General features: G+C 40.5%; 2 long non-coding RNA genes across 2 annotated transcripts in view; both read left to right on the forward strand.

Moving 5' to 3' along the window:
* LOC139084181 (uncharacterized) overlaps positions 1–27,765 on the forward strand; it is a 44,951-nt gene that overhangs the window by 10,158 nt on the left and 7,028 nt on the right. The gene's annotated exons all lie outside the window — the stretch shown is intronic.
* Positions 17,724–22,773, forward strand: LOC139084182 (uncharacterized). The gene is made up of 3 exons (XR_011541563.1): positions 17,724–17,783; positions 21,030–21,107; positions 21,821–22,773. It is a non-coding gene; the product is annotated as an uncharacterized lncRNA (long non-coding RNA).

Below are 27,765 nucleotides of genomic sequence, written 5' to 3' on the forward strand. Positions count from 1 at the left end.
TTTTTTTTTTTTTAATAACATCCTGTTATTATCTTATCTTGATCATTCTCTTTTATCTTGCAGGCTTTTTTTCAGATGTCTGGTTATCTTTGTCATCTGTTTGTATTTAAGAATAAGACCACAAAAACCTGATCTGGGAGCTTTGGGTACATGCACTGGGTTTATTTATTTGCATTTTACTTTGATGTGGCCAAATGCAAACATCTCTTCCCTAGGGTCAATACATGTTAATGGCTATTCTTGGTCCTGGCTCAGACGCGTGGGCCTCAACTTCCCTGTCCCAGAGACAGCTAGAGGAGGTGGATTGGGCCAAAGGTGACTTCTTCAAATGGGATAGAGGTAATGTTAGGCCTAGCACGTGACCAGGACTCAGATGTTTTGCGGTTCCTTTTCACCACCCTCCACTCCCACTACTCTTACCCATTGAAGAAGAATCTTTATCTCTGGTCTTGCTCTCTCAAAGCTATTCCATCAGAAGAGAGTGGCTTATCAATCTTTGGCTTATTTCTCCCAATACCTAGTTTCAGGGATAAGGGTCTATCATTAGCTGAATGAACACAATCACAGACAAAAGTTTAGGAAATGTTCTCTATCTTCTCTAATTCCTAGCTTTGCCTAGGAGGGGCCCTCTCCAGTATTTTGCTCATCACATGGTTGATGCTCCATAAGTGTTCTTTTGTCAATGACTATTGGGCTGGAGATGCTTAATTCATCCATCTTAATGGTCAAGATTCATCCTAGAGACTGGAGTTGTACTTCTTATGCAGACAACATTACGCAAACAATAGAGAGATTGTATTTATAGAGGTTGAGAAGTAGGTAGAACCTCTTGCTGAGTATTTGGAAGATCGAAAAGACAGTTACTAGAAACCCCGCAGACTTCTCTCTGTTCTTGGTTCTGAAATGATAGAGTAAATAAATCCACAAAATGTTTATAGAGCCTTATTTATAAAAGTCAAAAAAATCGGGAACAGCATGAATGTCTAAAGCTAGAGGAATAGTTAGTGGATAAATATTATGTAGTCTCTAAAATGTTGCCTATGCAAAAAACTATATGCTTATACAGAGAAATAAAGACTAAAAAGAAGCATAAGGAAGTAAAAATGGTTTCTGGGTTGGGATGCTTGGCTGTATGAGTGAAATTTAAATTATTTTCTTTTTTATGATGCTCTAAGCTTGTTCTGTTATAAATACTGAAGGCTTAGCCTTTATCTCTCTCCTACACTTGGCAAAGTTGTTGACAGCCTGCAAACCTTAGCTCCAAAACAGCAGACAGAAACCACAAGCAGGGGATGTGGGCTGGTTTGAGGCTTGGCTGTAGGCTCCAAACTGTGGGCGAAATGACAGTTCTGAGCTCTTTCTCTCCTCCCCAAACTTCATTCTTAGAAAAAGTGAAATTATTATTTAGAGTTCCCATGCTACAAAGGGAATATGAGGGACCAGCCTGGTGGCATAGCGGTTAAGTTAGTGCTCTCTGTTTTGCTGGCCCGGGGTTCACCGGTTCAGATCTGGAGTGCCGATCTAGCACCACTCATGAAGCCATGCTGTGGCAGGTGTCCCACACATAAAATAGAGGGAGACGGGCAGGGATGTTATCTCAGGGCCAATCTTCCTCAGCAACAAGAGGAGGATTGGTGGCGGATGTTAGCTCAGGGCTAATCTTCCTTAAAAAAAGGAAAAAACAAAGGGAAATATTGTCTTGGTTTCCACCCAGAAGTCTGCTAATTTGGTCAGCTGACAGGAGAAGTTCCCTGGGTGAATTGGAATGGGCACTTTGTGGATCTTTGGTCCTCTCCTCCTTCTGTCTCTCCCCCAGGCACCATCTTTCCCTTCTTTCAGGTACAGAAATGCCCTGGTTAATCCTGGTCCTCCAGGCTTACATAGAAATTTAAAAAGCATCTTATCAAGTTCCATGAAAACTCTGTTGAGATATTTGTTGGGATCAAACTGAACTTTCAGATCGATTTGGGGAGAATTGACATCTTTGCAATCTTCTCTGTAGAGGTTGTGGAGACCTTCTGGTATATTTATTCCTGGAGACTTGATACTCTTTGATACAATTGTATTATTTTAATTTTTAATTATATTTGCTAGTCGTTTGCTGCTGATATATAGAACTACAAGTGACTTTGGTGATCTTTTATCTATAACTAGCTATAAAAATTTCTGGCAATATATATGTACATTTATTTGGGTTTATTTTCAAATAATGGCATTTTTATGTCCTCCTTTCCAGTCCTTATATCTTAATATCCTGTTTTCTTTGTCATATTGTACTGGCTAGAATCTCCAACACCAAATTGAATAAAAGTGGTCTTGTGTACTTTTACTGATTTCAGAGGAATGCTTCCAAAGTTTTCCCATCTAGGATGAGGTCTCTCTAGATGTTTTTAAAAAATAGGTACTCTTTATCAGGTTGAAGATTTTCTCTTTTATTCTTTATTTTTCCAGTTTTATTGAGATATAATTGACATCCAGCACTGTATACGTTTTAGGTGTCCACCACAATGATTTGACTTACATATATTGTGAAATGATTACCACAATAATTTTAGTTAGCATCCATCATCTCATACACATACAAAAAAACAAAGAAAAAAGAAAATATTTTTTTCCTTGTGATGAGGACTTCAGGATCTACTCTCTTACGATTTCCATACGCACCGTACAGCAGTGGTACCTGCAGTCATCAGGCTGCACATTACGCCCCGTGGAAGTTTATGCCTTTTGACCACCTTCATCTCATTCCCCCTGCCTCCTCTGGTAACCACAAATCTGATCTCTTTTCTGTGAGTTTGTTTTTTTGTTCTTTGTTTTGTTTTGTTTTCAGATTCTACATATAAGTAAGATCATACAATATTTGTCTTTCTCTGACGTATTTCGTTTAGCATAATGCCCTCCATGTGATCCACGTTGTCATAAATGGCAGGATTTCCTCCTTTTTTATGGCTGAATAATATTCAATTGCATATGTATTCCACAATTTCCTTATCCATTCATCTGTCGATGGACACTGGGATTGTTTCCATGTCTTGGCTATTATAAATAATGCTGCTATGAACATGGAGATGCAGATATCAATTCAATATACCGTTTTTGTTTCCTTCAGATATATTACTATAAGAGAATTGCTGGCTCATATGGGGGTTCTATTTTTAACTTTTTGAGGAGCCTCCATACTGTTTTCCATGGTGGCTGTACCAGTTTACAATCCCATCAACAGTACACAAGCGTTCCCTTTTCTCCACATCCTAACCAGTGCTTGTTATCCCTTGTCTTTCGGATGCTAACCATTCTAACAGATGTGAGGTGATATCTCATTGTGGTTTTCTGCATTTCCCTAATGATTAGTGATGTTGAGCACCTTTTCATGTACCTGTTGGCCATTTGTATATCTTCTTTGGAAAAATGTCTACTCAGGTCCTTTACCCATTTCTCAATTGGATTATTTGGTTTTTTGTTATTGAGTTGTATGAGTTCTTTATGTATTTTGGGTATAACCCCTTATCAGATATATGGTTTGCAAATATTTTTTCCCATTCTATAGGTTGTCTTTTCATTTTGTTGATCTTCTTTTTTATTCTTAATTTTCTATGAGTTCTTATTGTGATTGAGTTGAATTTTTACCAAAATATTTTTCTGAATCATTTCACGTGATAATGTTTTTTTCTGTTTTAATCAGTTAATACTATGATTTGTATTTGTGGATTTTCTCCACAAATTAAACTAGCTTTTCATACCTGAGTTAAATTCAACTGAGTAATGCTGTGATTGCTTTTTATACCCTCTTAGATTAGATTTGCTAATATTTTAAGATTTTTTTTGCGTTCATATTCATGAATAGAACAGGCTAGTAATTTTCCTCTCTCGAAATGTCTTCTGATTTGGTATACCATGAATATGCATCCATTCTCCTGTTGCGGGGCATCTGTTTAGTTCCAGGATTTTGTTGCTGTAAACATTCTTATAACAGAATCTTGGTAAATACCTAGGAATATAATTGCTTTGTCTTAAGACACATGATGTTCAATTTAATAAGATAATGATCGTATTTTGACATTTTCTGTTGATTACTTTTACATTGGTCATCATTTTTCTTAATATCCAAAAGATTACTTGTTACTTTTTAAAAAATTAATATTTTGTTCTTTAGAACAGTGTTCAATTTACAGAAAAATTGAGCAGATAGTGGAGTTCTCATATGCCCTCTGCACAAAATTTCTCCTATTATGAAAATCGTACGTTAGTATGATACATTTGTTACAAGTAATGAACCAACATTGAAACATTATTGTTAACTAAAGTCTGTAGTTTATCCTGATTTCCCCATTTTTACCTAACAATCCTTTTTCGCTCTGGGATCCCATCCAGGTTGCCACAGTGCAATCCTTAGGATTCCTTTGGCCATGGCACTTTCTCAGACTGTCCTTGTTTTTGATTACCTTGACAGTTTTGAAGAGTCTTAATTAGTTATGTTGTAGAATGCCCCTGTCCCTCTCTGTCTCTGGCAATTTTCTTTGCTCTGAAGTCTACTTTATTTGATATTAGTATAGTTATTACTACCTTTTTTCAACTAATGTTTTCACGGTAAATCTTTTCCACCCTTTTACTTTGAACCTGTGTATATTGTGATTTTTGGAGTGAGTTTCTTTTATAGACAGGATATAGTTGAAGCATCGTTTTTAACCCATTCTGCCAATTTCTGTCTTTCAATTGGTATTTTAAAATCATTTGATGTAGTTAGTGGTATGTTAGGACTTAAGCCTGCCATTTTATCTCTTGTTTCCTGTTTTTTCACTCTGTTTTTGATATCTGTTTTCTTTTTTCTGCCTTCCTATGGGTTGCTTCCATTTTTATTTATCTATAGTGTTTTTGAGTGTCTATCTCCTTTTTTTTTTTTTTTTTTTTGGTAAGGAAGATTGGCCCTGAGCTAACATCTGTTGCCAATCTTCCTCTTTTTGCCTGAGGAAGATTGTCACTGAGTTAACATCTGTGCCAATCTTCCTCTATTTTTCGTAGGTGACACACTGCCACAGCATGGCTTGATGAGCAGCGTATAGGTCCACACCCGAGATCCAAATCCATGAAACCACAGGCTACAGAAGTGGAGCATGTGAACTTAACCACTATGCCACCAGGCAGGCCTCTTGAGTGTATATCTTTGTATAGCTTTTTTAGTAATTGCTCTAGATATTACCTACATATGTATATGTATAACTTATCACCATGTCCTGGTGTCATCACTTTTCTAGTTTGAGTAAAATGTGGAAATGTTACCTCCCATTACATCCCTTTACCCTCTCCCATTTACAACATAATTATCTTACATATTTCTTCTGTATGCATTTAGGACCATATCAGACAGTATTAGAATTTTTGCTGCAACTATCAAACGTAATTTAGAAAACTCAAGAAGAGAAGGAAAATTTTTCTTTATTCACCTGTATTTTTGCTTACCACGTTTCTTCTTTCTTTATGATGTTACAAAATTCCTTCTTTTATTGTTTCCCTTCCGTTTGGAGAATTTCCTTTAGCCATTCCTTTAGGTAGGTCTGCTGGAGACAAATTATCGTCATTTTCCTGCATCTATGAATGTCTTGGTTTCTCCTTAATTCCCAAGGATATTTTCACTGGAATAGAACTCTGGGTTGACAATTCTTCTCTTTCAGCACTTGAAAAATGTTGTGACACTTTTTTCCAGCCTCCACGGTTTCTGAAGAGAAATCTGCTGTCATTCTAATTGTATTCACCTATGGGTAACATGGCATTTCTTTCCTATCAAAGAGATAGTCACTGCTATTTTCAAGATTTTGTGTTTAGTTTTCAGAAGTTTGACTTTATTGTGTCTTGGTGTGGATTTCTTTGGGTTTATCCTATTTCATGTTTCCTCAGCTTCCTGACTCTGTAGGTTTACATCTCATGTCAAACTTGGGAAATTTTCAGTCATTGTGGCTTCAAGTGCTGTTTCTCCCCACCATCTTTCTCCTCTCCTGGGACTCTATGACGCGAATGGTACCTCTTTGCCACAGTCCCACAGGTCTCTGAGGCTATGTTGTTTTTTAGTCCAGTCTTTTTCTTACTGTTTTTCAGATTGGGTAATTTATGATGCTCTATTTTCCAGTTCACTGTTTCTTTCCCTGTCCTCTCCACTCTGCTGTTGAGCCCATCCACTGAGTGTTTTTTATTTCAACCACTCTGCTTTTCAGTTTTAAATTTCGACTTAGTTCTTCTCTATATCTTTTATTTCTTTGCTGAAACATTCTATTTTTTCACCTTTTTCCAGTGTGTTCATAATTGCTCTTTAAAGCATTTTTTCCTCTTTTTTCTCTTTTTCGGAGGAAGATTAGCCCTGAGCTAACATCTGCCAATCCTCCTCGTTTTTGCTGAGGAAGATTGGCCCTGAGCTAACATCTGTGCCCGTCTTCCTCTATTTTATGTGTGGGACGCCTGCCACAGCATGGTTTGGTAAGCGGTGCATAGGTAGGAGTGGTGTGTAGGTCCCGCACCCGGGATCTGAACTGGCAAAGCCTGGGCTGCCAAAGAGGAATGTGCGAACTTAACCGCTGCGCCACCAGGCTGGCCCCTCATTAAAGCATTTTTATGATGGCTCCTTTAAAATCTTTGTCAGATAATTCTAACTTCTCTGTCATCTCAATGTTGGTATCTATGGATTGTCTTTTTCATTCAGTTTGAGATCTTCCTGGTTCTTGATATGTGTTATGGACTGGATGTTTGTATTTCCCCAAAATTCATGTGTTGAAGTTCTAACCACCAATGCGATGGTACTTGGAGATGGGGCCTTTGTGAAGTAATTAGGATTAGATGAGTTCATGAGGGTGGGGCCCTGGCCCCCTGAGATTAGTGCCCTTATAAGAAGAGACCTCAGAGAACTTGCTCTCTCTCCCCTGATGTGAGCACAGAGGAAAGGCTATGTGAGAATACAGCATGAAGGTGGTCATCTACAAGACAGGAAGAGAGCTCCCACCAGGAGTTAAACTGCTTGGCAACTTGATCTTGAACTTCCCAGCCTACAGAACTTTAAGGAATAAATTTCTGTTGTTTAGGCCACCCAGTCTATGGGATTTTGTCATGGCAGCCTGAGCTGACTCATACAGTATGACAAGTGATTTTTCTATTTAAACCTAGAAATTTGGGTATCATGTTATGAGACTCTGGATCGTATTTAAACCTTCTTTTTCAACTGTTTGTCTGTTTTTGTGACAATGCTCCAGCAGGGGAAGGCTTGTGCCATCTCCTCATTACTGCCAGATAGGGGTAGAGTGCAAGTTTCCCACCCAGCCTCTGCTGGCTATGAGGGCACCTCATTACTGCAGGGTAGGAGTGGAAGTCCAGGCTCCCCATGTGGTCTGTAGTGACATCACAGTGGGGAGGGAGCCCCGTTTCCACCAGACAGGATGAAAGTCCCAGCTCCCTACTCAGTCTTCTTTGCCGTCACCTTCACAGGGGGGTTGGGGTGCCTCATTACAGGTGAGGGTAGAAGTCTCCACTCCTTGCTTGGCCTTTGCTGGCATCAGTGGTGACGGGGCCACGTTTGGTGTTTGGCTGTAGTACAGCAGTTATAATTTAATAGTTTTCTATCTTTTTATGTTGTCCCTTTCTTGGTCCTTTGGCTAGAAAGGACAGGCTTTTGTTGGGGCTCTTTTTTGTCTGTACTTGCTGGCATTTCCAAATTCTTGGCCTCTTCAGCTTCCATTCTGGGACAGATAAGGCAAAAAGGAGCTGTAGGAAACACATCACTGTGTCATTTCTTAGGTCCCAAAGTCCTGTCTGGTCTGATTCTTTCTCTCCATCTTTCAAAGTCTTATATTTGTTTTATATATAATTTTCAGAGTTTTCAGTTGTGCTTACCAGAAGGAATAGAGAAAATATATCTACTTCATCTTCCCAGAAGTGGAAGTCCAATATATTGAGTTTTTAATTTCAATTTATTTTATGATTTTATTTCTAGAAAGACTGTATTTTTTCTTTTTCAAATCTGTTTGGTAATTATTTATAGTTTCTTATTTCCTACGTGTACGTTTAAAGATTTTCTGTTATTTATTTAAACTTTTGGAACATACTGTTGTATCAACTCTGATAATTCCATTTTTGGAATTTCTTCTGAATCTATTTCTGCTGCTATTTCACTGGTTCTTGCCCATGGTATATTATTTCTTTGTATAGTTAATTATTTTTCATGGTGAGTTGATTATTTTCCATTGAATTTTATGTGTGGAACTTTAAAATGATTTTTTATTGAAATATAACTACTTCAGTAAAGTGCAGAAATCTGAAGCTCAGTGAATTTTTACTTATGTATACACCTGTGGAACTATAACCGAGATCAAGATATAGAGCATGTCTGGTATCCCAAAATAGTCCCTGTGCCACCTCCCAATCAGTTCCTATACTAACAATAATCACTATTCTGATCTCTACACTATATATTAGTTTTGCCTATTTTTGAATTTCATATAATTGGAATCATATCTTATGTACTTTTTATACGTCTGGCTTCTTTTACTTAACATTATGTATTTGAGATTCATGTTTTTCATGTATCAGTAGTTCGTTATTTCTCATAACTGTTTAATGTTTCATATATTTTTATATATACACATATATATTCTTTAAATATACTCTATAGTTCCTTTGTCAAGTAATGCGTCTGGCAAATATTTTCTCCCAATACATATTTTGCCTTTTTACTCTCTTAATGGTGTCTTTTGATGAACAGAAGTTCTTAACTTTAATGAAACCCAATTTATCAATCTTTTATGTTCTGTTTAAGAAATCTGTTTCATCTGTATTTTCTTCTAGAAGCTTGATTGCTTTGTTTTAGCTTCGACATTTAAGTCTATGATCCCTCCTAAATCACTTTTTGAGTGTTGTGGAGAAGAAGGCAAGGTTCACTTTTTCCAACGTGTTTATTCAATCAACCCATTTATTTAAAAGACCTCTGATAAACTGAAATGGAGCCTTTGTCATAAATCCCACACATAATACATGTGTTTGTCTGTTTCTGGGCTCTCCATTCAATTTTTTTGGTTGACTTGTTCTGTTTTTGTTCTTGTTCTTGTTGTTCCTGGAGGAGCAGTAAAAAGTTGTATAAAGGAAAAATGGATAAAGTCCTCCCCTCTCTCCCTCCAAAGTAACCACATCACCACCCTGGGAGGCATTTATCTTTCCTCCATGCTCTTATAAACATGCATGCTCGTACACAGTGTGCATTGAAGAAGAAGTTTTAATGACATGGAGAGATGTTTACTTGTAAAGTGAAGAGAGTAGGGTATAAATTTTTATGTACCCAACTGCATAATAATAATAATAATAACTAAACAATGATAATATTAACTAATAGACAGCTCTTGTCACGTAACAGATGCTCTTCTAAGCACTTTACATATATTAACTCAATCTACACAACAGCCTTAAAGCACAGGGGAAATTTTTGCTCCTATTTTACAGATGATGAAACAGAGGCACAGAGAAGGTGGGATTGCCCAGCGTCCCACAATCAATATGTAGGGGAGCTAGAATTCAAGCCAGGCTGTCTGTTTCCAGAGTCCAAGTAACTAAAAATGGTTTAGAACGAGACACATGAAAACCTGTGGTTACGTCTGTCAGTTAGGATTTGGTTATTTATCCCTTGCTTGCTCCCCTTCACCCTGCTGACCATTAGGGGCAAGTTCTTTCCCAGCCTCCAGGCCTTTTCATTCCGATAGACAATTTCTCCCCAACTCACTGCTCAATTAACTGCTATTCAGTCTTTAACTGTCAACCTAAATATTCCTTCCCCATGAAGCCTGCCCTGACTTACTACACAAGGCTGGCTTCCTCTGCAACAATTTCACAACTTCCTGTCCTGTGCTTCCCCTTTCCAGCACTCAGCATGATTATACTCATTGATTTCTGGAATAAGTTTTTTGAACAGCTGTCTTCCCTGCCACCCCTCTGCCTCTCTACTGCAGGCTCCATGAAAGCAAGGTCTAAGTCTGTCTTGTTCACCTTGGGATGCTCAGCACAATGCCCGACGCACAGTAGATGCATGCGAGGGTCTTGTCGCATAGCAGACCAGCAGAGCAAACAGATCAGCAGGAGGCACAGCCCGGGGGTCCCTCTCTCTGTGTTCTAATGTGGATGCAATGGAAGGTGCTGGAATCAGAAAGATAGCCCTGAGTTAAAATACTGACTTGGCAAGTTGAGCAAATTTGAACAATAACCCTCATAACCCTCATATTCTGAGATCTGCTTACTCTTCCCTAATATTGGTTGATAATACCACCTCATACCAACGAGAGTGCTTGGCACATAGTAGGAAATCAATAGTTAAATGAATTTGTTGAGGTTTTTGGGAAGAATTAAATGCAAATTTTTTCAAGTTCCTTAACTTCTCTGTATATCTGTTTTCTAATCTATAACACAAGATAATAAATAAATGAATATATCTTTCTCCTGGGATTATCATGAGAATTCAAGGAGATCATCCACGCAATGCACAGGACCCAGTGTCTGGCATAGAGTATGCTCAAGAAAGGTTAACCATGCTTGCTATTGTAGGTAAAGCACCTTCTGCAGTGCCGGTGCACAGTGGGGACTCCTAGGTAGACAGTACCTAGTGTTACTGACTTGGCCTGGGCCCAGTCCTGCCCAGTTCTTCCTAGAGCAAAGAGTCCTGGCCCTGGGCACTTTCCTAGGTTCCAGAGTCCGTGCTGCACGGACACCATGCCATGGCCACCATCAGTCACTGCAGCCTCAGCCTTGGATCATACCCTGCTCTAGGGTTATCCTTCCTGGTTCCATCCAAACCCTGAGAACAACCCCGCACATTTCCTCAGGAGGCTAGGAACACTGGGGACAGAGCAGAAGGAAAGGATTTGAGAGAGAATTCGAGAAGGTATGTTCAACGTGACTTTAGGCTCACTTAGATGTACAGTAGGGAAGGGAGATGGATTTCTCTAAGACAGTGATCTCAACCACGGGCTATTCGGCCCAACAGAGGACATTTGGCAATGTCTGGAGACATTTGTCACAACTAGGGGAGAGGCGTGTGCTACTGGCATCTAGTGAGTAGAGACCAAGGATGCTGCCGAATATCCTACAGTGCACAAAACAGCCCCCCAGAATAAAGAATTATCCAGCCCAAAATGTTAATAGCGCCAAGGTCAAAATACCCTGGTCTAGGATGATTCTCAGAGTTTTACCTGGGCATTCAGGGCACCAAGACAAGCTGTGAAAAGCCTGACACATGAGCTTTCACTACCCTGTACAGCTCAAGGCCCAGGTAAGTCTGAAGAAAACCCAACCCAGGAACTAACACAGCCAGTAGAATTCTCTAAAGTCACAGAGGGGAAACATTAGAGTTCATTTATTTCCTCAACTTGTAATATTTGCGATCACAACACGTGTACCTCTAAGCCTTTTTTTTTTTTAAAGATTGGCACTTGAGCTAACATCTGTTGCCAATCCTCTTTTTCTTTTTCTTCTTCTTCTCCCCAAAGCCCCCCAGTACATAGTTGTATATTCTAGTTGTAGGTCCTTCTGGTTGTGGCATGTGGGACCCCACCTCTGCATGGCCTGATGTCTCTAGAATGCTTCTATTTTTTTGAGAAACTTCAGAGAACACTTCCATGGAAATATCCTGGAATCTAATTAGAATTTGAAATTACTCCCCCTTTGAAATCTCAAGGTCCACTGTCCTGTTTTCTCACCACACCCCTCAGTCCGCCCAGCTTTCACTCTCTCTCCTAGAACACCTCATTGCGAACACCAGTTCCCAACCTCCCCTGACCTCCACGGCCACCTCCTGACTTCAGGCACCTGGATATTTGCTGGGATTACTGCAGCAGCCACGCCATTCTGCCTGGAACCGGGTCTCCTGACTCCCCTGACCCTTTCCACTGCCACACATCCTGGTATTTTCCATGACTCGTGTTCTCTGGTGCTCAGGAGATCTTTCTGACATTTCTGCACAGCAGGGAGCTTGGGCGCTTGGCGGGACTAGAAACTGCCTGAGCTGCTCTGTATTCCAGGATCTCAGCCCTGTCTTTTGAGGAACCTAATGCTCTTCAGCAGTTGGTTGAAGGCCCCATCGTTCTCTGCCCTGGTGGCTTCTGGTAGCGGAGCAACCCACCTTCTATTTCATGATGGCCACACCACTCCCACCTGGAATGCGGTCCCAGCCTGACTCACCTGAACCACTGGAGAAGCAGTTGAAATGATTGTCATCAAAAAGAAAAATTCAAGGTTAATATTTTTAATTAATATTTTTAAGTTTAATATTAAATAGTAGTTTTCTTTATTTCTTTTTTTGAATGTTGACATTCCAAAACACCTCGTAGCCTAGAATCAGCACTTCACCTCCACATGTATGAAAAGCATCCTCTTTTAAAAAAAATGTATTTTGGGGCTGGCCCCATGGCCGAGTGGTTAAGTTCGCACGCTCTGCTGCAGGCGGCCCAGTGTTTCGTTGGTTCGAATCCTGGGCGCAGACATGGCACTGCTCGTCAGACCACGCTGAGGCAGCGTCCCACATGCCACAACTAGAAGGACCCGCAATGAAGAATATACAACTATGTACCGGGGGGCTTTGGGGAGAAAAAGGGAAAAAATAAAATCTTTAAAAAAAAATGTATTTTATTGAGGTCATACTGGCTTGTCACACTGTAAATTTCAGGTGTACATTATTATATTTCAGCTTCTGTATGGACTTCATCATGTTCTATAGTCTAGTTTTTATCCATCACCATACATATGTGCCCCTTTATCCCTTTTGCCCTCCCTCCACCTCCTTGCCCTCTCATAATCACTAATCTGTTCTCCTTATGCATGTGTTTATCTTTCACATATGAGTGAAGTCATACAGTATTTTTCTTTCTCTGTCTGACTTATTTCCTTAGCATAATATCCTCAAGGTCCATCCATGTTGTTGTGGATAGCACAATATCATATTTTTCATGACCGAGTAGTATTCCATTGTGTATATACATATCACCTCTTCTTTATCCATTCATCTGTTGATGGGCACTTGGGTTGCTTCCATGTGTTTGCTATTGTGAATAATGCTGCAATGAACATAGGGATGCATAAGTCTCTTTGAATTGTTTATTTTGTGGTCTTTGGAAAATACCCAGTAGTGGCATAGCTGGATCATGTGGTATTTCTATTTTTAGTTTTTTGAGAAATCCCCATACTGTTTTCCACAGTGGCTGCAACAGTTTACATTCCCACCAGTGTATGAGGGTTCCCTTTTCTCCACATCCTCTCCAACACTTGTTATTTCTTGTTTTGTTAATTATAGCCATGCTGATGAGTGTGAGGTGATATCTCATTGTAGTTTTGATTTGCATTTCTCTAATAATTAGTGATGGTGAACATCTTTTCACGTGCCTGTTGGCCATCTGTATATCTTTTTGGAAAAACGTCTGGTTTTGACCAGGTTGTTTGCTTTTTTGTTGTTGAGTTGTATGAGTTCTTTATGTATTTTGGAAATTAACCCCTTGTAGGATATATGATTTGCAAATATTTTCTCCCAGTTGGTGGGTTGTCTTTTTGATTTTTTCATGGTTTTCTTTGACTTGGAGAAGCTTTTTAGTCTGATGTAGTCCATTTGTTTATTTTTTCTTTTGTTTCTCTGGCCTGAGTAAACATGGTATTCAAAAAGATACCACTGAGACCGATGTCGAAGAGTGTACTGCCTATATTTTCTTCTAGGAGTTTTATGGTTTCAGGTCTTACATTCAAGTCTTTAATCCATTTTGATTTAATTTTTGTGTGTGGTGTAACATAATGGTCTACTTTCCTTTTTTTGCACGAGGCTGTCCAGTTTTCCTAACACCATTTGGCAAAGAAACTTTCCTTTCTCCATTGTATGTTCTTGGCTCCTTTGTCGAAGATTAGCTGTCCATAGATGTGTGGTTTTATTTCTTGACTTTCAACTCTGTTCCATTGATCTGTGTGTCTGTTTTTCTGCGAGTTATATGCTGTTTTGATTACTATAGCTTTGTAGTATATTTTGAAGTCAGGGATTGTCCTACCTCCAGCTTTATTCTTTTTTCTGAGAATTGCTATAGCTATTCAGAGTCTTTTCTTGTTCCGCATAAATTTTAGAATTATTTGTTCAATTTCTGTGAAGAATGTCATTGGGATTCTGATTGGGATTGCATTGTATCAGTAGATTGCTTTAGGTAATATGGACATTTTAACTATGTTTATTCTTCCAATCCATGAGCATGGAATATCTTTCCATTTTTGTGTGTCTTCTTGGATTTCTTTCAATGACGTCTTATAGTTTTCAGTGTCTAGGTCTTTCACCTCCTTGTTTAAATTTATTCCCAGGAATTTTATTCTTTTTGTTGAGATTGTAAATGGGATTGTATTCTTAACTTCTCTTTTTGCTAGTTCGTTATTACTGTATAGAAATGAAATGGATTTTTGTATGTTGATTTTGTACCTTGCAACTTTGCTATAGCTGTTGATTATTTCTAATAGTTTTCTGGTGGATTTTTTAGGGTTTTTTATATACGAAGTCATGTCATCCACAAACATGGAGAGTTTTACTTCTTCCTTTCTAATTTGGATCCTTTTTTATTTCTTTTTCTTGCTTAATTGTGAAAAGCATATTCTTTAATAGAAATTCCTAAGAAGGTTCTGATGTCGAAAAAATGAGCCCTCTCCATTAAAATAAGGTGGATAAGGGGGTCAGCCCGGTGGTGCAGCAGTTAAGTTTGCTCATTCTGCTTCAGTGGCCCGGGGTTCACCGGTTCGGATCCTGGGTGCGGACATGGCACCACTTCTCAAGCCGTGCTGTGGTAGGCGTCCCATATATAAAGTAGAGGAAGATGGGCATGGATGTTAGCTCAGGGCCAGTCTTCCTCAGCAGAAAGAGGAGGATTTGCGGCAGATGTTAGCTCAGGGATAATCTTCCTCAAAAAAAAAAAAAAAGGAAAGAAAAAAAAGAAGGTGGATAAGTAGCTGTTTGTTGCGAAAAAGATGCCAGGCAAATTGCCAAAATGTATATTTCCTTTTCTGCTGTAACGAAATTCAGTGTGAGAGCCTCTATAAATTGTGTAACACTTCGCTGCGTTGAGAAGCTGAAGAGCTCTTGTCAAATAATAATGGAAAGCTTTGAACTGAAAGTTATGTGAATTTTGATGGAATTCTCCTAAAGCTCTGCTACATTCTGTTGCAAGGTACCAGTATAGGTCACTAGGGCTCTTCCATAGAAATCACGGAATTGCTTATTCTGGGTTTTTTTCTTCTCATTTTTCCTCTGCCCTTTCACATTCAGTTTTAAGATTTTCATTTGCTTCCAGTTCTTCTTTTAACAGCAAGGATGCCTCTTCCTCAGTTTGTTCAGAACAGCCCACACACCGATCATCAGACGTGTTGTCAGCCGTGTCTATGCACAGAGCCCACAGCATGGGCTTCTTGCTCAGCATGAAATTTCCCACGTTCCTGCCACAGAGCTCATGTATGAAACATGTACAATGAATCCACAGTAACTTCCCTATGAAGAATTAAATTGTGTGGCTTTTATTTAGCTTTGCAATTTACAAAAATTCTTTCTATTTAGGATCCACCATCGCTAACAGACCCTAGTTTTGCCTCCACTCCAGGGTTCTTCTTGTCCCATGAGATAGGAAGGAAGACTAGCTGTCTGGAGGATGCGGGGCCAGGACTGGAAAACATTCCCTGTACTATTTGGCACCAAGTTGGGATCAAGAGGTGGACGGTTGTGTCTAACACTCATATTTCCTACAAGTTGAATGAGGACCAGAAAGAAACATAAGACAGGGAGAGCGAGGCATCAAGACTGGCTGCACTGTTGGCACATCTTTTCTATGGTAGTGATGCTCAGCCTCCGTTCTAGGATTCAGAACTCCACACTTGCAGCTACACCTGCATCCTGGACGCTTTCGATCTTAAGTAAGTTCCATAGAAAGTTTCTCAATGGTGTAATCATTTGCTTTGTGCAATTTGCTTCATGATTTAGTGCATCTAAAGAAAACGCTTCACCTTTTATTTTCTTCCTTGGAAGATATAAGCCACGTACTTAGAAAGGCAAGTCAAGGAACTGCTTCTTCCTCGTGTTTTCCATTTCTTCCTGCATGGAGCTTTGACTAAACAGCAGAACCACACTGCCATCTTTGAATCTGTGGTCATATTTTCCACTACAATTGGACATTGTCTAGGACAAATCTGGGCACCTCAGAGCCTGGGAATGGTGGAAGGGCCCTGTTAGATGAGGACTGAGTGTTCATGGTAAGCCTCTTTGTGATCTTTGAGCTCTCCCTGCTCTGACACTGTTTCTGAACTGCTTTTGTGTCAGAAGTTTGTCATTTCAGGTAACGATCACAGGCTGAGCCTCCCCACTTCTGATATCTTTCCTATGTGACACGCCAAAGATTGAGTTTTCCGTTTTTATCCCTAGGTTAGATTGACCTTTCATAGGCCTTCCCCACAGCAAAGTTTAAAAGGGACTTCCTACCTCTGTGCATTTCACATTAGACCATATGTCCCTGCATTGTCAAGTTAATTTAAAATAAAATAATTGATATATCAGCAATGACTCAAAATTAGAGTTTCTCCTTGATGCTTCCTTGGACCGTCCTGAAACATCCTGAATGTTGGATATCCTGTAACATCCAATAACCCACATACCTCTTAACAGTCAGGATTAGTTTTCCCAGCCGATAGAGTACATCATGTCTGCCTGTTGGCTCAGTGGCTTGAGGAGACCAAAATGGCAGCTGAGCAGTCCCAGCTTCTAATTGTATGCCGCCATGACTCTGTTTCCTGTTGGAAGTGTTTTCTCACTTTAGGAATTAAGACTTCTAAACCTGACAAGAACAAGACTGTGGGGACAAGAAGCAAATATTCTTAAAATGGCTTATTAGAAGTACTCATGAGGGGGACTACTCCTACCTCCACCATCTTTCTTCCTATTCATGCGTGTCTCAGCTGTGGAGGAAAGAACATCATGTATTGGCTGCTGATTGAAAGCATGTCCTGCTCCTGGAGGATGTCTCTCCAACTTATTAGGGTGCTATCTTCCTGCTGCCACAATAACTGAGCCTTCAGCAGCTCATCCCACTGTTCTTTAAGGCCAGCTGTTTCTGAGTAATAACATATACCTTAAAACCAGTAAATTCCATGGTACAAGCCAATTGTCACAGCTCTTTCACCATAAAATTAGCATCTTGGTCAAAAGTAATGTTGTATGGGACATCACGGTAGTAAATAGCACAATCTTTGTAAATCTTTGAATGGTGGTTCTGGCAGAAGCATTGGGAGCAAGGAAGGAAAATCTGGAAATATTCATTCCCATAAGGACTCTTTTCTGCCCTCAGTGAAGAAAGGGTTCCTATGAAATAAATTTACCACTAGTTGGCTGGCTGGTCTCCCTAAGGAACGGTGCCATCTTGGGCACTCAATGTTGGCATCTGCTGTTGGCACTTACTAGTGATGGTAGCCAAATTAGCTTTGGTGAGGGAAATCCCTATTGTTAAAGCTTGTGCATAGCTCCCATCTCTGCCACCATGCCACTTTGTACCTGGCCCGTTAAGCAAACACTGGGGTGGCTGAGGAAAGAAGTCAGCTGACATCTACATGACCAATCATCTTGTCCACCTGACTATTATTGAATGACTCATCTACAGTGAATGTTTGTGGTTGGGCATTTTTTGGAACATGACTGCCTTCACACTCTGTGCCCATTCCAGGAGAATCTACATATCTCTTCTCCAGACCATCCTGGTCATGAAGCCACAGAAGCTACATGGGTAGGTTGAATTAGAGACAATAAAGCAGTGGGTCAGGTAACCAATGGGGAGATTTAGCCAATTACTAAATATATCTATTTTAATTATATATTCAAGAACTGGGGAAATAACTGGATCATTGGACCCACTGTGCAGATGAACAAAGGCTAAAACTCTATTTATACATCTTTACATGACTTCTATAAGCCCTCATGCTGATCAGTAGACCAAGGTGGCATTTTGTACCTTTACTAATTGGCATCAACTAAGAACCAGTATCGACAGCTTCCAAAAGGTTTGAGTATTTTCTCTCCCAATGCATAGTCATTTTAATAATTGGCTGCAGGTCTTTCTAGGAGAGACTCAGAGGAAAGTTTATAATATACACTTACAGTCACATTACAGGGTCCTTCCTTAAAGGGACCCAGCCTTCCCTTTATCAAGGGGCTTTAGGTCTGTAAACTGATAATTGGATATTAGTAAATTGCCACTGTGGCAACTTGAGTCAGCTTTTGTTTTCCAATTATATAGCTAAAGCCACACCTTAGTAGACTGCCCATCTGTTCCTTCCTGAGATCAATTAGCTGCCACCACAGATGTCTGAGTCAAAACTCTCAGTAGCCTTTCTGTCTCTGTGGCCTATTATGGTAATTCACCCACTTTGACTCTGAAGTTAAGAGCTACCACCTGGCCTCTGCCAATCCAGAATCCAGTTATTCCCACTGAAATCAAAAAGTTCAGCTCTAAGGTGGTGTTTGGCATTGCTTTTCAGGGTGCTTCCATCACCTGTGAATAGCTTGTGTTGTGGTAAACAGAGCAGCTCTGGACCTTCCTAGGATTATGGATGGGGGTGGCTGAGGAAATGCACATTTAGGTCCACTTCAAGATTCCCATCTCCCCGAGATTCTGGATCTTTGACACCTTAATCTCATTGACTCTAGGCCACCACTGAGTCCAGGCTTCAATAAATTAGCCAAGTAAGCTATTAAAGCCACTTGTGGGCATTCAAGTTAAATACGATAGCCTGAATCCACATAAGTAAAGTCCCATCGATGATTTCATGCCTATTCAAACTTACATTTCATCCTCTTTGGTCCTAATGCACTTAGAATCCAGTCCCACATACGCTTTTCAGCTTTTCCAGCTTTAATGCAACAGTCTCTACTCATTCTGACCTACCACTAAAAGAGAGAAATCAATTTGAGAACTTTCAAAATAACAGAAAGTAAACTGCAATTTTTTTTTTCTTAAAAAACCCATCTAGACTCCTGTTGGACAGAACATTTCTCTGTTGGCTCACATTGATCACTCTTTGTAGAATATCCTCCAATTTCTCTCTATCAAATCTTTCATGTCCACATTGAGGACCCCTTTCTTCCCCTTAAACATAGAAATAAGGGAAATAAGAGTGCCCCAGAAGAGTCAGCACTTTAAAACAGCACATAACAAATCAGAGTAGAAACACAGAAAATCGTTCCAAGGAGAAGTGGGTACCCAGGTCAGCAAGATTTCACTTTATTTACATCTCTGATTCTTAACCTTGTTTCAATGACAAATCACTTTGAGTGTATGATAAAAGCTATGATGCCTCTCTAGAGAAAATGTCCACAGACACAAAATCTGCATTCAGTTTTCAGGTACTCAAGAATCTCCAGTTATCCCACTGGTAAAACCATAGAAAGACATAACCCATGCCTTTCTGGACTGGTTCAATGTATTAAAAATATCTAAAGAAGGTGTCCATCAGAAGGGGATTTATTGGGTAGGTATGAATATAGAAAAAAGAGAAGCACAAAGATCACACTATCAGTGTCCATCCAAACATCATCCATGGGAGAGGAGACTCTGGACCAAAAAATCCATCAAATATTCTAGTCCTGGGAGCAGGATGAGAGTGTTGTTCTAATTTAGTCTGAAGCCATTAACCACTCCATCAAATTCCCTTTGTTTGGTTTTTTTCTTTCTGCTTTTTCTCCCCAAATCCCCCCAGTACATAGTTGTACATTCTAGTTCTGGGTCCTTCTAGTTGTAGCACGCGAGACGCCGCCTCAACATGGCCTGACAAGTGGTGCCATGTCCGCGCCCAGGATCCGAACCAGCGAAACCCTGGGCTGCCTTAGCAGAACGCGCAAAATTAACCACTCGGCCACGGGGCCGGCCCCTCCCTTTGTTTTGATTTCATGCACACCAAACAAACTTCTGATTATAATTTGACTCCTTGGGCAGCCTGCCCACAAGGCAAAAAAGTGCTCTGATCAGAAGATACGAGTATCCGGTCCCCTCTGCAGAAAGAGTTCCATTGTGAATTAACAAACTGGGTATTCTGTATTTTTTTAATATGGCATTCTCTGTGAGATTGGTTAATAAGAGTCCACATATAAAAGATGATAGTAGGTTTCTGAACTTGCGTGGCAGGGGGAACTACCTCTAAGAAAGAATAATCCAGTTTCTAAGCCTGCTAGTTAGGGAGAAGATGATAGACTTGCCAAATTTCTAATTTCAATTTCTCAAGTGTGTCATCTTAGGACAAAGAGTCTGCCAGAGTCACTGACTTTATTAATTTTATTCTCGACCTAAGTGAGAAGAGTCAGATATAGAATTTTAAGTCTCTTCTGCAGAACAAAGGGATGTTGGCTATTTATATACCTTTAGGAATACAGACCCCAGTTACAGTCATGCCGTTTCCCATGACAACCAATTACCATGCAGCACTTAGAGATTCAAGGTTTCTTACCATAGGAAATCACATGAAATTTTGAAGTCCCAATCTTTTTAAGGAGACTTTTCAGATAACCTTATAAAGTCATTTTTTAAAAGGCTATAAAATATTGAACAGGATGGCTACAAATAACAAATCCTCTCATGAGAGCTGTTGCCTCGTGACCATTCTCAGCCTTCATCATTCTCTAACAAAGTCTCGAGAACAGCTTCATAGCTCTGATTTCATCTCTATCTTACACCTTAATAACACTTCTCTCTCTGGAGTTTCTTCTTACAGGCAATTAACAGATAAGAAGGCTGCAGTCTCTGACTTCAGACAAGATTTTATTAGCCAGCACTCAATGGAAAATGCAGGATTTGTAGACACCTAGGAATTAATACATCAAATGTGAAAATAATAAATTGTAAGAAAAACACTCATATACCACCCAGTGCAAGAATAGTGTCCTAAATCAAGTCTAAACTCTCAGTCTGCTCTCTAAGTCCTTAAAGAAATTGCCCCCTGCCCCCATCCCACCCATGTATCCATTTTCCTCTCAATTCCAGACCGGTCTCTGCTCCAGCCCAGCAAATGATGTCTTCGTGTTGGTTCCCTCAGAAGCTGATGGAAAGAGTCCAGCACAGGTAGTTTATTTGGGAGGTGCAGGGGTTACCTGGAGGCAAGTTAGGGAATTGACATAGGGTAAAGAAGGCAGCCAGAAAAGGGTATGTTACTAAGCCAACTGCTACAGAGGCCAACTGGAGCTTAATTCCACAAGAAAATTCTGGAAAAGAGTATAAACTATACCTCAGAATCATCTCAGCAGAGAAATAGGAGAGCTGTCATATTTTATTTTATCTTATTATCTTTTTTTTCTTCTTCTCCCCAAAGCCCCCAAGTGCATAGTTATATATACTAGTTGTAGGTCCTTTTGGTTGTGCTGTGTGGGACGCCACCTCAGCACTGCCTGCTGTGTGGTGCCATGTCCGTGTCCAGGATCCAAACCAGCAAAACCCTGGGCCACCAAAGCAGAGCGCACGATCTTAACCACTCGGCAACAGGGCTGGCCCCAACTTGGGTATTTTATATCAGGCCTCAATGGTCACTGGCAGAGGGCTGATCCAGGGAGTGTCAATTTCCCAGCACTTCCAGAATACTAAATTTGGGTGGCAGGGCAGCTTTCCGCAGTTCTGGAACAGCCCTGGTACAGGTACAGAGATGCATCAGATACAGAAAGGGTAGTCTGAAGGAGATATAGGCAGGGCACCGAGAGCATCTTCCATACTTCATCCTGCTCTAAATAAGTCTGTGCACTCCCAGTTTTTCTCCAAAAAACCATCTTCTTTTCTTTTTCCAGAATTGTCTCGAAATCCTTCTCTCCCAAGAAGATTTCTCTGAGTAACTCTAACCCACTCTCAGGGAGTCTGCTAAGAGTATGTGCCTTGGATGAATGGAAGAAGGTTCCTTCTATGTAGATGAGTCAGACAAAAGTGCCCTCTTTTGAGCAGACACAGTCCCTGAGTGCCACGGTTTTGGCAAGTGGACATCTTTGTAAGAAGAAAATGGTACTCCTTTTGAAGTAGCTCCTACAAGTGCGCACAGCTCGGGGTCTGAAGTGGGAACTGAACTTCCGCTCTTGCTCACCTCCTCAGCCAGGCATCTTTAGACAGTGCACGAACTGGACAACAGTACCATGGCAGCCCTGCTTACTCGGATCACTCCTTTCCTCTAGAGCTATCCGGGACTTATGCGTAGTAGAGTTTTCCAGCGGAGCTTGATCAGATATTGAGTGTGTGCACACTTGGCAGCAGCTCCCCAAGCATCTATTTGTATTAATTGATGTGTTTTGACACTAAAGGAAAGGAGAAAGTAGGTGGTCCGGAACCAGTTTCAAGAAGAGACAGAGGAAAACAGGAAATTGAAAGTGATATTTTGCCTGGGTTGCGACTGTCCCTGGATACTTCTCCCTGGGGGCCTAGAAAATATTCTCCACCTAATTTCCAAGGCAGTGGAACAAGATCCCTGCCTAAACTTGCTACGCAAAATACCCATCTTATTTATCTTCAAAATGATATCGGGAAAGGAGATGAAAAATTGAGAGGAAATCGTCCACCCCACTGTTCAGAGCCTGTGGTGAGAACTAAAATGAGTAGCAGTCCTGAACGTGGGCTCCCACATGCTGTTTTCAAGTTCATATCTGTCCACTGACTAGGTACGATGTGAAAAGTTCAGTGGATTCTTGTTTCTCTTGAACATTTAAAGTTACAATTTGCAACATTATAAAAATAAATTAAAATTTCACCTAAAGGTTCTTCACTCTATCACAGAAACTATTTTAATGTCAGTATTTTCTTTTTCCTTTCCCCTCATTCATGAATATGCACATGCACTTTTTACGGTCATCCTTTTAACAGCCACAGAATATTTCAGTACCCATTCAAATCTGTTTCTTGTTTTTCACTATTTCTATAAACGTCTTGTTCATAGATATTTATCTATAGCAAATTGGAAAGTTAGGAATCATTGGCCATCTTCCACATCCCAAAGCTGGAAAAGCCTTCCTAGTTTCTAGTTTTGGCAGCCCCTCCACAGCCAACTTGACCCCACTTGTACTTTCAGCCCTGCTCTGGTGGTAGCGTGAATCCTGAGCTTATGTGTGAGGGGGTGAAGCACTTCCGGGTCAATCCTCATGGACCCTGCAGGCACTGCTGCGGTAGGTACTTTCTATGAGCTAAGTGACCAGGCTAGGCTCAGGGAATCACAAAGACGAGTGAGATGGATTCCTGTTCTCAATTATTTTCTCGTCTCGAAGTCTCTGAGTGCTCTGTTTCAGACCCATACCCATCAAGCTGAACTCAAACTTAATCGTTAGGAGTGTAACAGAATGCTCCGTCAAGGCCTAAATGGACGTGGGAAGTCTAATAACCATGACCTCCCTTATAAATTACCCCTCACCAAGAGCATCTATTTTAATGACTTGACTGCACAGTTTTTATTTCCAATAAAAATCTGACTAAAGGAGAAGGGAGGTGGTTGACATGGGGAAATTCCAACGGGAGATGAGAGAAAGGTGGGAATGGATTATTCCTGCTCATCAGCTTCCCTGAGGAACCCGGTCTCCCCGTGTTGACAGGCACCCTCTGAGGTTCAGGTAACCGGGAGAGCTGCTTCAGGGTGCAGGGGACAATTATGTGATATGGTTAAATTTTATACTTTCCAAAGGGATATTACTTCCCCACTTGGAATACTTCTTGCCAAGTATAGAATTTAGTCCTTCACTCCCACACTCCCTCCCAACTATTACCACCCTGCCAGTCCTCAACTCTTCCCTCACCTTCCCCTAAATTCTCATTTCTAGAAGAAGACTCCGTTTTCCTTAGACTCCAGTTTCTTATTCCTAGACTTCACAAATTCTCCAGGTTAGAGCTGGCAGGTACCCAATTCCTTGGGAACTCTGATCCTTTATAATCTTGAGGAAAAATATGCTTTCACTTTCAAAAGGAATGTGATGGCCATTTTTTGGTTCACTCCATTATCCACATCTTGCTTATTGCTATCTCTCCTTAACCTCCAATACCTCTCAGCTTAAATTGGTTTTGCCAATGAATATGTCCATTTTGGTATATTTCAAGGATGTGTTATCCATTCCCTTCATTCAGTCAGGAAATTTGAATCCTATTCCCACGATGCTCTCTGCCTCTCTCCTCTATCTTGACCTAATAACTCTTATCGTGCTCATCACCTGAGCTTCCTGGACATTCACATGGTCAAGCACATCTTGATATGCAAGGCTTCTCTGCCTTCCTTTCTGCCACATGTGTTTCTTCTTATCAAAGCATGCCTTCCAAGGAGGAGTGCCACTTGAGGGGTTCCTCAAGTCTCAGTGATATCCATGAGATATTTACCTCCTTTATGGAAGTCTTTTTTCACCATAGGTCAGAGGGTTGAGTCCCTCATACTCCTTAGTTCGTGGTGTTCTGTCATCATTGGTGCACTCGAAGATTCTTCTTCTTTTATTTACTTATTTAATCCTTTTTTTCCCCATTCCTCACTCCCATTCTTCTCTTCAAATAGGCAACCACTCTAATTTAGTTGGTGTGCATCCTTTTATTTGTATGTTTCTTGCAAAATGTATTATGTTATATACAGTATTTTTTTGGGGGTGAGGAAGATTGGCCCTGAGTTAACATCTGTTGCCGATGTTTCTCTCTTTTTTTTTTTTGCTTCTCCTCAAAGCCTTAGTACACAGCTGTACATACTAGTTGTAGGTCATTCTTGCTCTTCTATGTGGGATGCCACCACAGCATAGCTTGATGAGCCATGTGTAGGTCCACACCCAGGATTCAAACCGGCGAACCCTGGGTCACCAAGGTGGAGTGTGCAAACTTAACCACTCAGCCACGGGGTTGGCCCCTATACATGTATTTTAAATTTATGTAAATGGCTTTGTACTATGGCTCACTATTTCTTTTTTATGAAGTACTGTGGTTCTAAGACCTAGCCATGGTGCCGGATTGAGTTTGTTGCTTCTAACTGATACAAACTCTTCCATTAGGTGCATCCCCCACATTTTACCTATTCAATCCCTCATTGACGGGTGAATAGATTGCTTCCAATTCACCACTTCTTAAAGAAAAAACATGCAACGAGCACTCTTGCACATGTCTCTTTGGACAAGTGTGAGAATATCCCTTGGATGCAGGCTCAGGAGGAAAATAATTGGGTAATAAGGCACATGTAATCTTAATTTTACTTAGTACTGCCAGGCTGGGGTCCAGAATGGTTGCACCAGTCTGTTCTGCCACTGGTACTGTATGAGAGTCCTTATACTCCTATATCCCCAACAACACTGAGCAATAATGAGCTTTCTAATTTTTGCCAGTATGAAGAGTGAAAAGTGATGTAGCTCAATATCAATGATACAGTAACACAGTGGAAATGCGCAGACGGAGGCTGTGTGCTCATTGGCTCAGACCTCTCCTTCAGGCCTCACACCTCCTCAGTTGTTAAATTCTGTCAATTTATTGCTGCATATCTCCCAAACTCATTCCCTCTTTTTCTTTGTCATGATCTGGGAAAAAATTTTTCCCTTTCACTGTAGCAATTGCTTCCTAATTTGTTTCTTTCTGTCCAGCTTCCACCCTATCAATACATTCTATATGCGCTACCAAACTAATATTCAGAAGCGTGGCCTTTTGAGACAAGAATGAGGGTGTTATGAATGAATAATGGTGAGGATTGTTAACCTAAAACTCTGATTCAGGGGTTAACAAAGATTTTCCTTCTAGCAAGGATCTCTAAACGCACTGAAATGTCAATCAATTAAAGATATTATTCCTATATAACTCTCCGTAGGGGAATTTCTACAAGGTGATTATCACTTCCAGATAGAGAGAAAACTGGAAATCATTAAAGAGTTTAGAATATCTGAGTTCGGAATCCATTCTTTTGAGTCAAAGAAGTCGATAAAACCTTCTCATCGTTACCAGATGCCTCCTTCCTTTTGTGTTTCTAAACCTGGCTTCATCACATTAGTTAGGATTCTTTAATTACAATTTATGAAAACCAATTCAAACTAATTAAGCTGTAAAAGAACTAGGAAATGGAAGGGAGGGTGTAAATTATTATAAAAATGCGGATGTGTCTCACAGGACCCAAGGGGGAAGTGCAGTCAGACCTCAGGAGGGAATTTGAAAGCTGTAAGTATAAACTCTGCAAGACCTCGCCACTCATTTCTCTCAGCAGTCTAGCTTTCTGTATTTCTCAGACTGTGTGGCGGACTATCGCTGCCTCACAGATCCCAAATTTAAATGCTGTAGATGCCACCACCCACAGAGACCAACTTAATTCTCTTTTGGCCTCAGGATTATCTCACTTTGCCAAACATCTTGGATTTCTGTCGCCCAAGAGGACTGATGATACAGAAATTGATAGCAGAAATGAAGTGTTGCTAGTGACAGACTTAAAAGTCTTGGAACTGCTGGGGGGCGGTGGGGGCCTTCCTTACTTAGTCCAGGAGTTGTTGGATCATGGGAGACAATCTCCAGACCTGATGCAGGTTGTACCCAGAGATTCCGGACTGGGAGCTGGATGCAGAAGTTCCATGTGACTGGATCATCACCCACTAGTGAGTTTGAGGTGGTATGTGGATTATGCTCATGGGGGCATTTGGGATTGTCTATATGAGAAGACAGGCACGTATGCTGAGCAGCTAAGAGATGGGCTGGATAAACATGATTGTTTCTTTTTCACCAACATTCCTCACTTGAGAAGATTGATGGGCCACACCTTGAAGAAGTGGCATATATCACTTCTGCCTAAATTCCGTCAGCTAGACCTCAGTCATATAGCCAAAGCCACCTGCCAGGGAGGTCGGGACATGTACTCCAGATGTCTTCCAGGAAGAAGAGGAAAGAAGTTGATGAGCATCTGACCACTCTCTGCCTCTAAGGCCTTCTACTTCTACAAAATGGCCTCAAAACCATTTAAATTCTAAAAAGTTGCTCCGTTCTCCCCTCTTCTCTGCATCCTTTCCATTCTTCTGGGCGGCAGAGTATCCCAGGATAGTGTCAGCAGAGCCCAGGCGTGTGAGGTACGTGAATTAGCTGTACGTGGCGGGTAGGGTAGTGCTTTGTTGCCGAAGGAGGGGAAAACGGTAGGTGCCTGGGGGAGAGAAAAAACAAAAATAAAGAAATAAAGAACTACATTGTGTTTATTCCCCAACTACATGAAGGAATCTCTCCTCTCAGCCTATCAAAGAATCGAACTTCTAAGCTCAGAAATTGAGAAGAAGCTTTCTTTTCTAAACTTGAGGCACCAAGCACCTACTTTACTGCAGTCTCAAAATGATGGTGGGAGGAAGAGATAAAAAGTTCAGAGGAAATATTCTACTCACAGTTCAGAGCGCCTAACCTCAGCTGAGGCCTGCTTGAGAGTCCCTGTCAGCTGTCTTGGAGCCAACATCTGTAGGCTGCGTATCTGTGAGTCAAAAACGGTATAAAAATTAGATGAATAGAGGTCAAGGTCAAGAGTTCAGAATTTATCATTCAGTCAACACTAGAACCAGATCAAAAAAAAGACAATAATGTAAATATGTCAATTTCAACCATAACCTTAGCACCTCAACACAGTATTTTTTTTCCTGTGTTTCTTTTTAGTCTTTATACCCACATATAAATACATTCTTTTTTTAATATATTCATCGTTTTAAGAAAATACATGATAACTACTGCCGCAGTCAAACGGAGCTTAAGGTGACACGACAGCTGAATGTAATGTGGTATTCTGGATGGGATTTTGGAA

This window comes from Equus przewalskii, chromosome 6 (genome assembly GCF_037783145.1).
Source record: "Equus przewalskii isolate Varuska chromosome 6, EquPr2, whole genome shotgun sequence".
Taxonomy (NCBI): domain Eukaryota; kingdom Metazoa; phylum Chordata; class Mammalia; order Perissodactyla; family Equidae; genus Equus; species Equus przewalskii.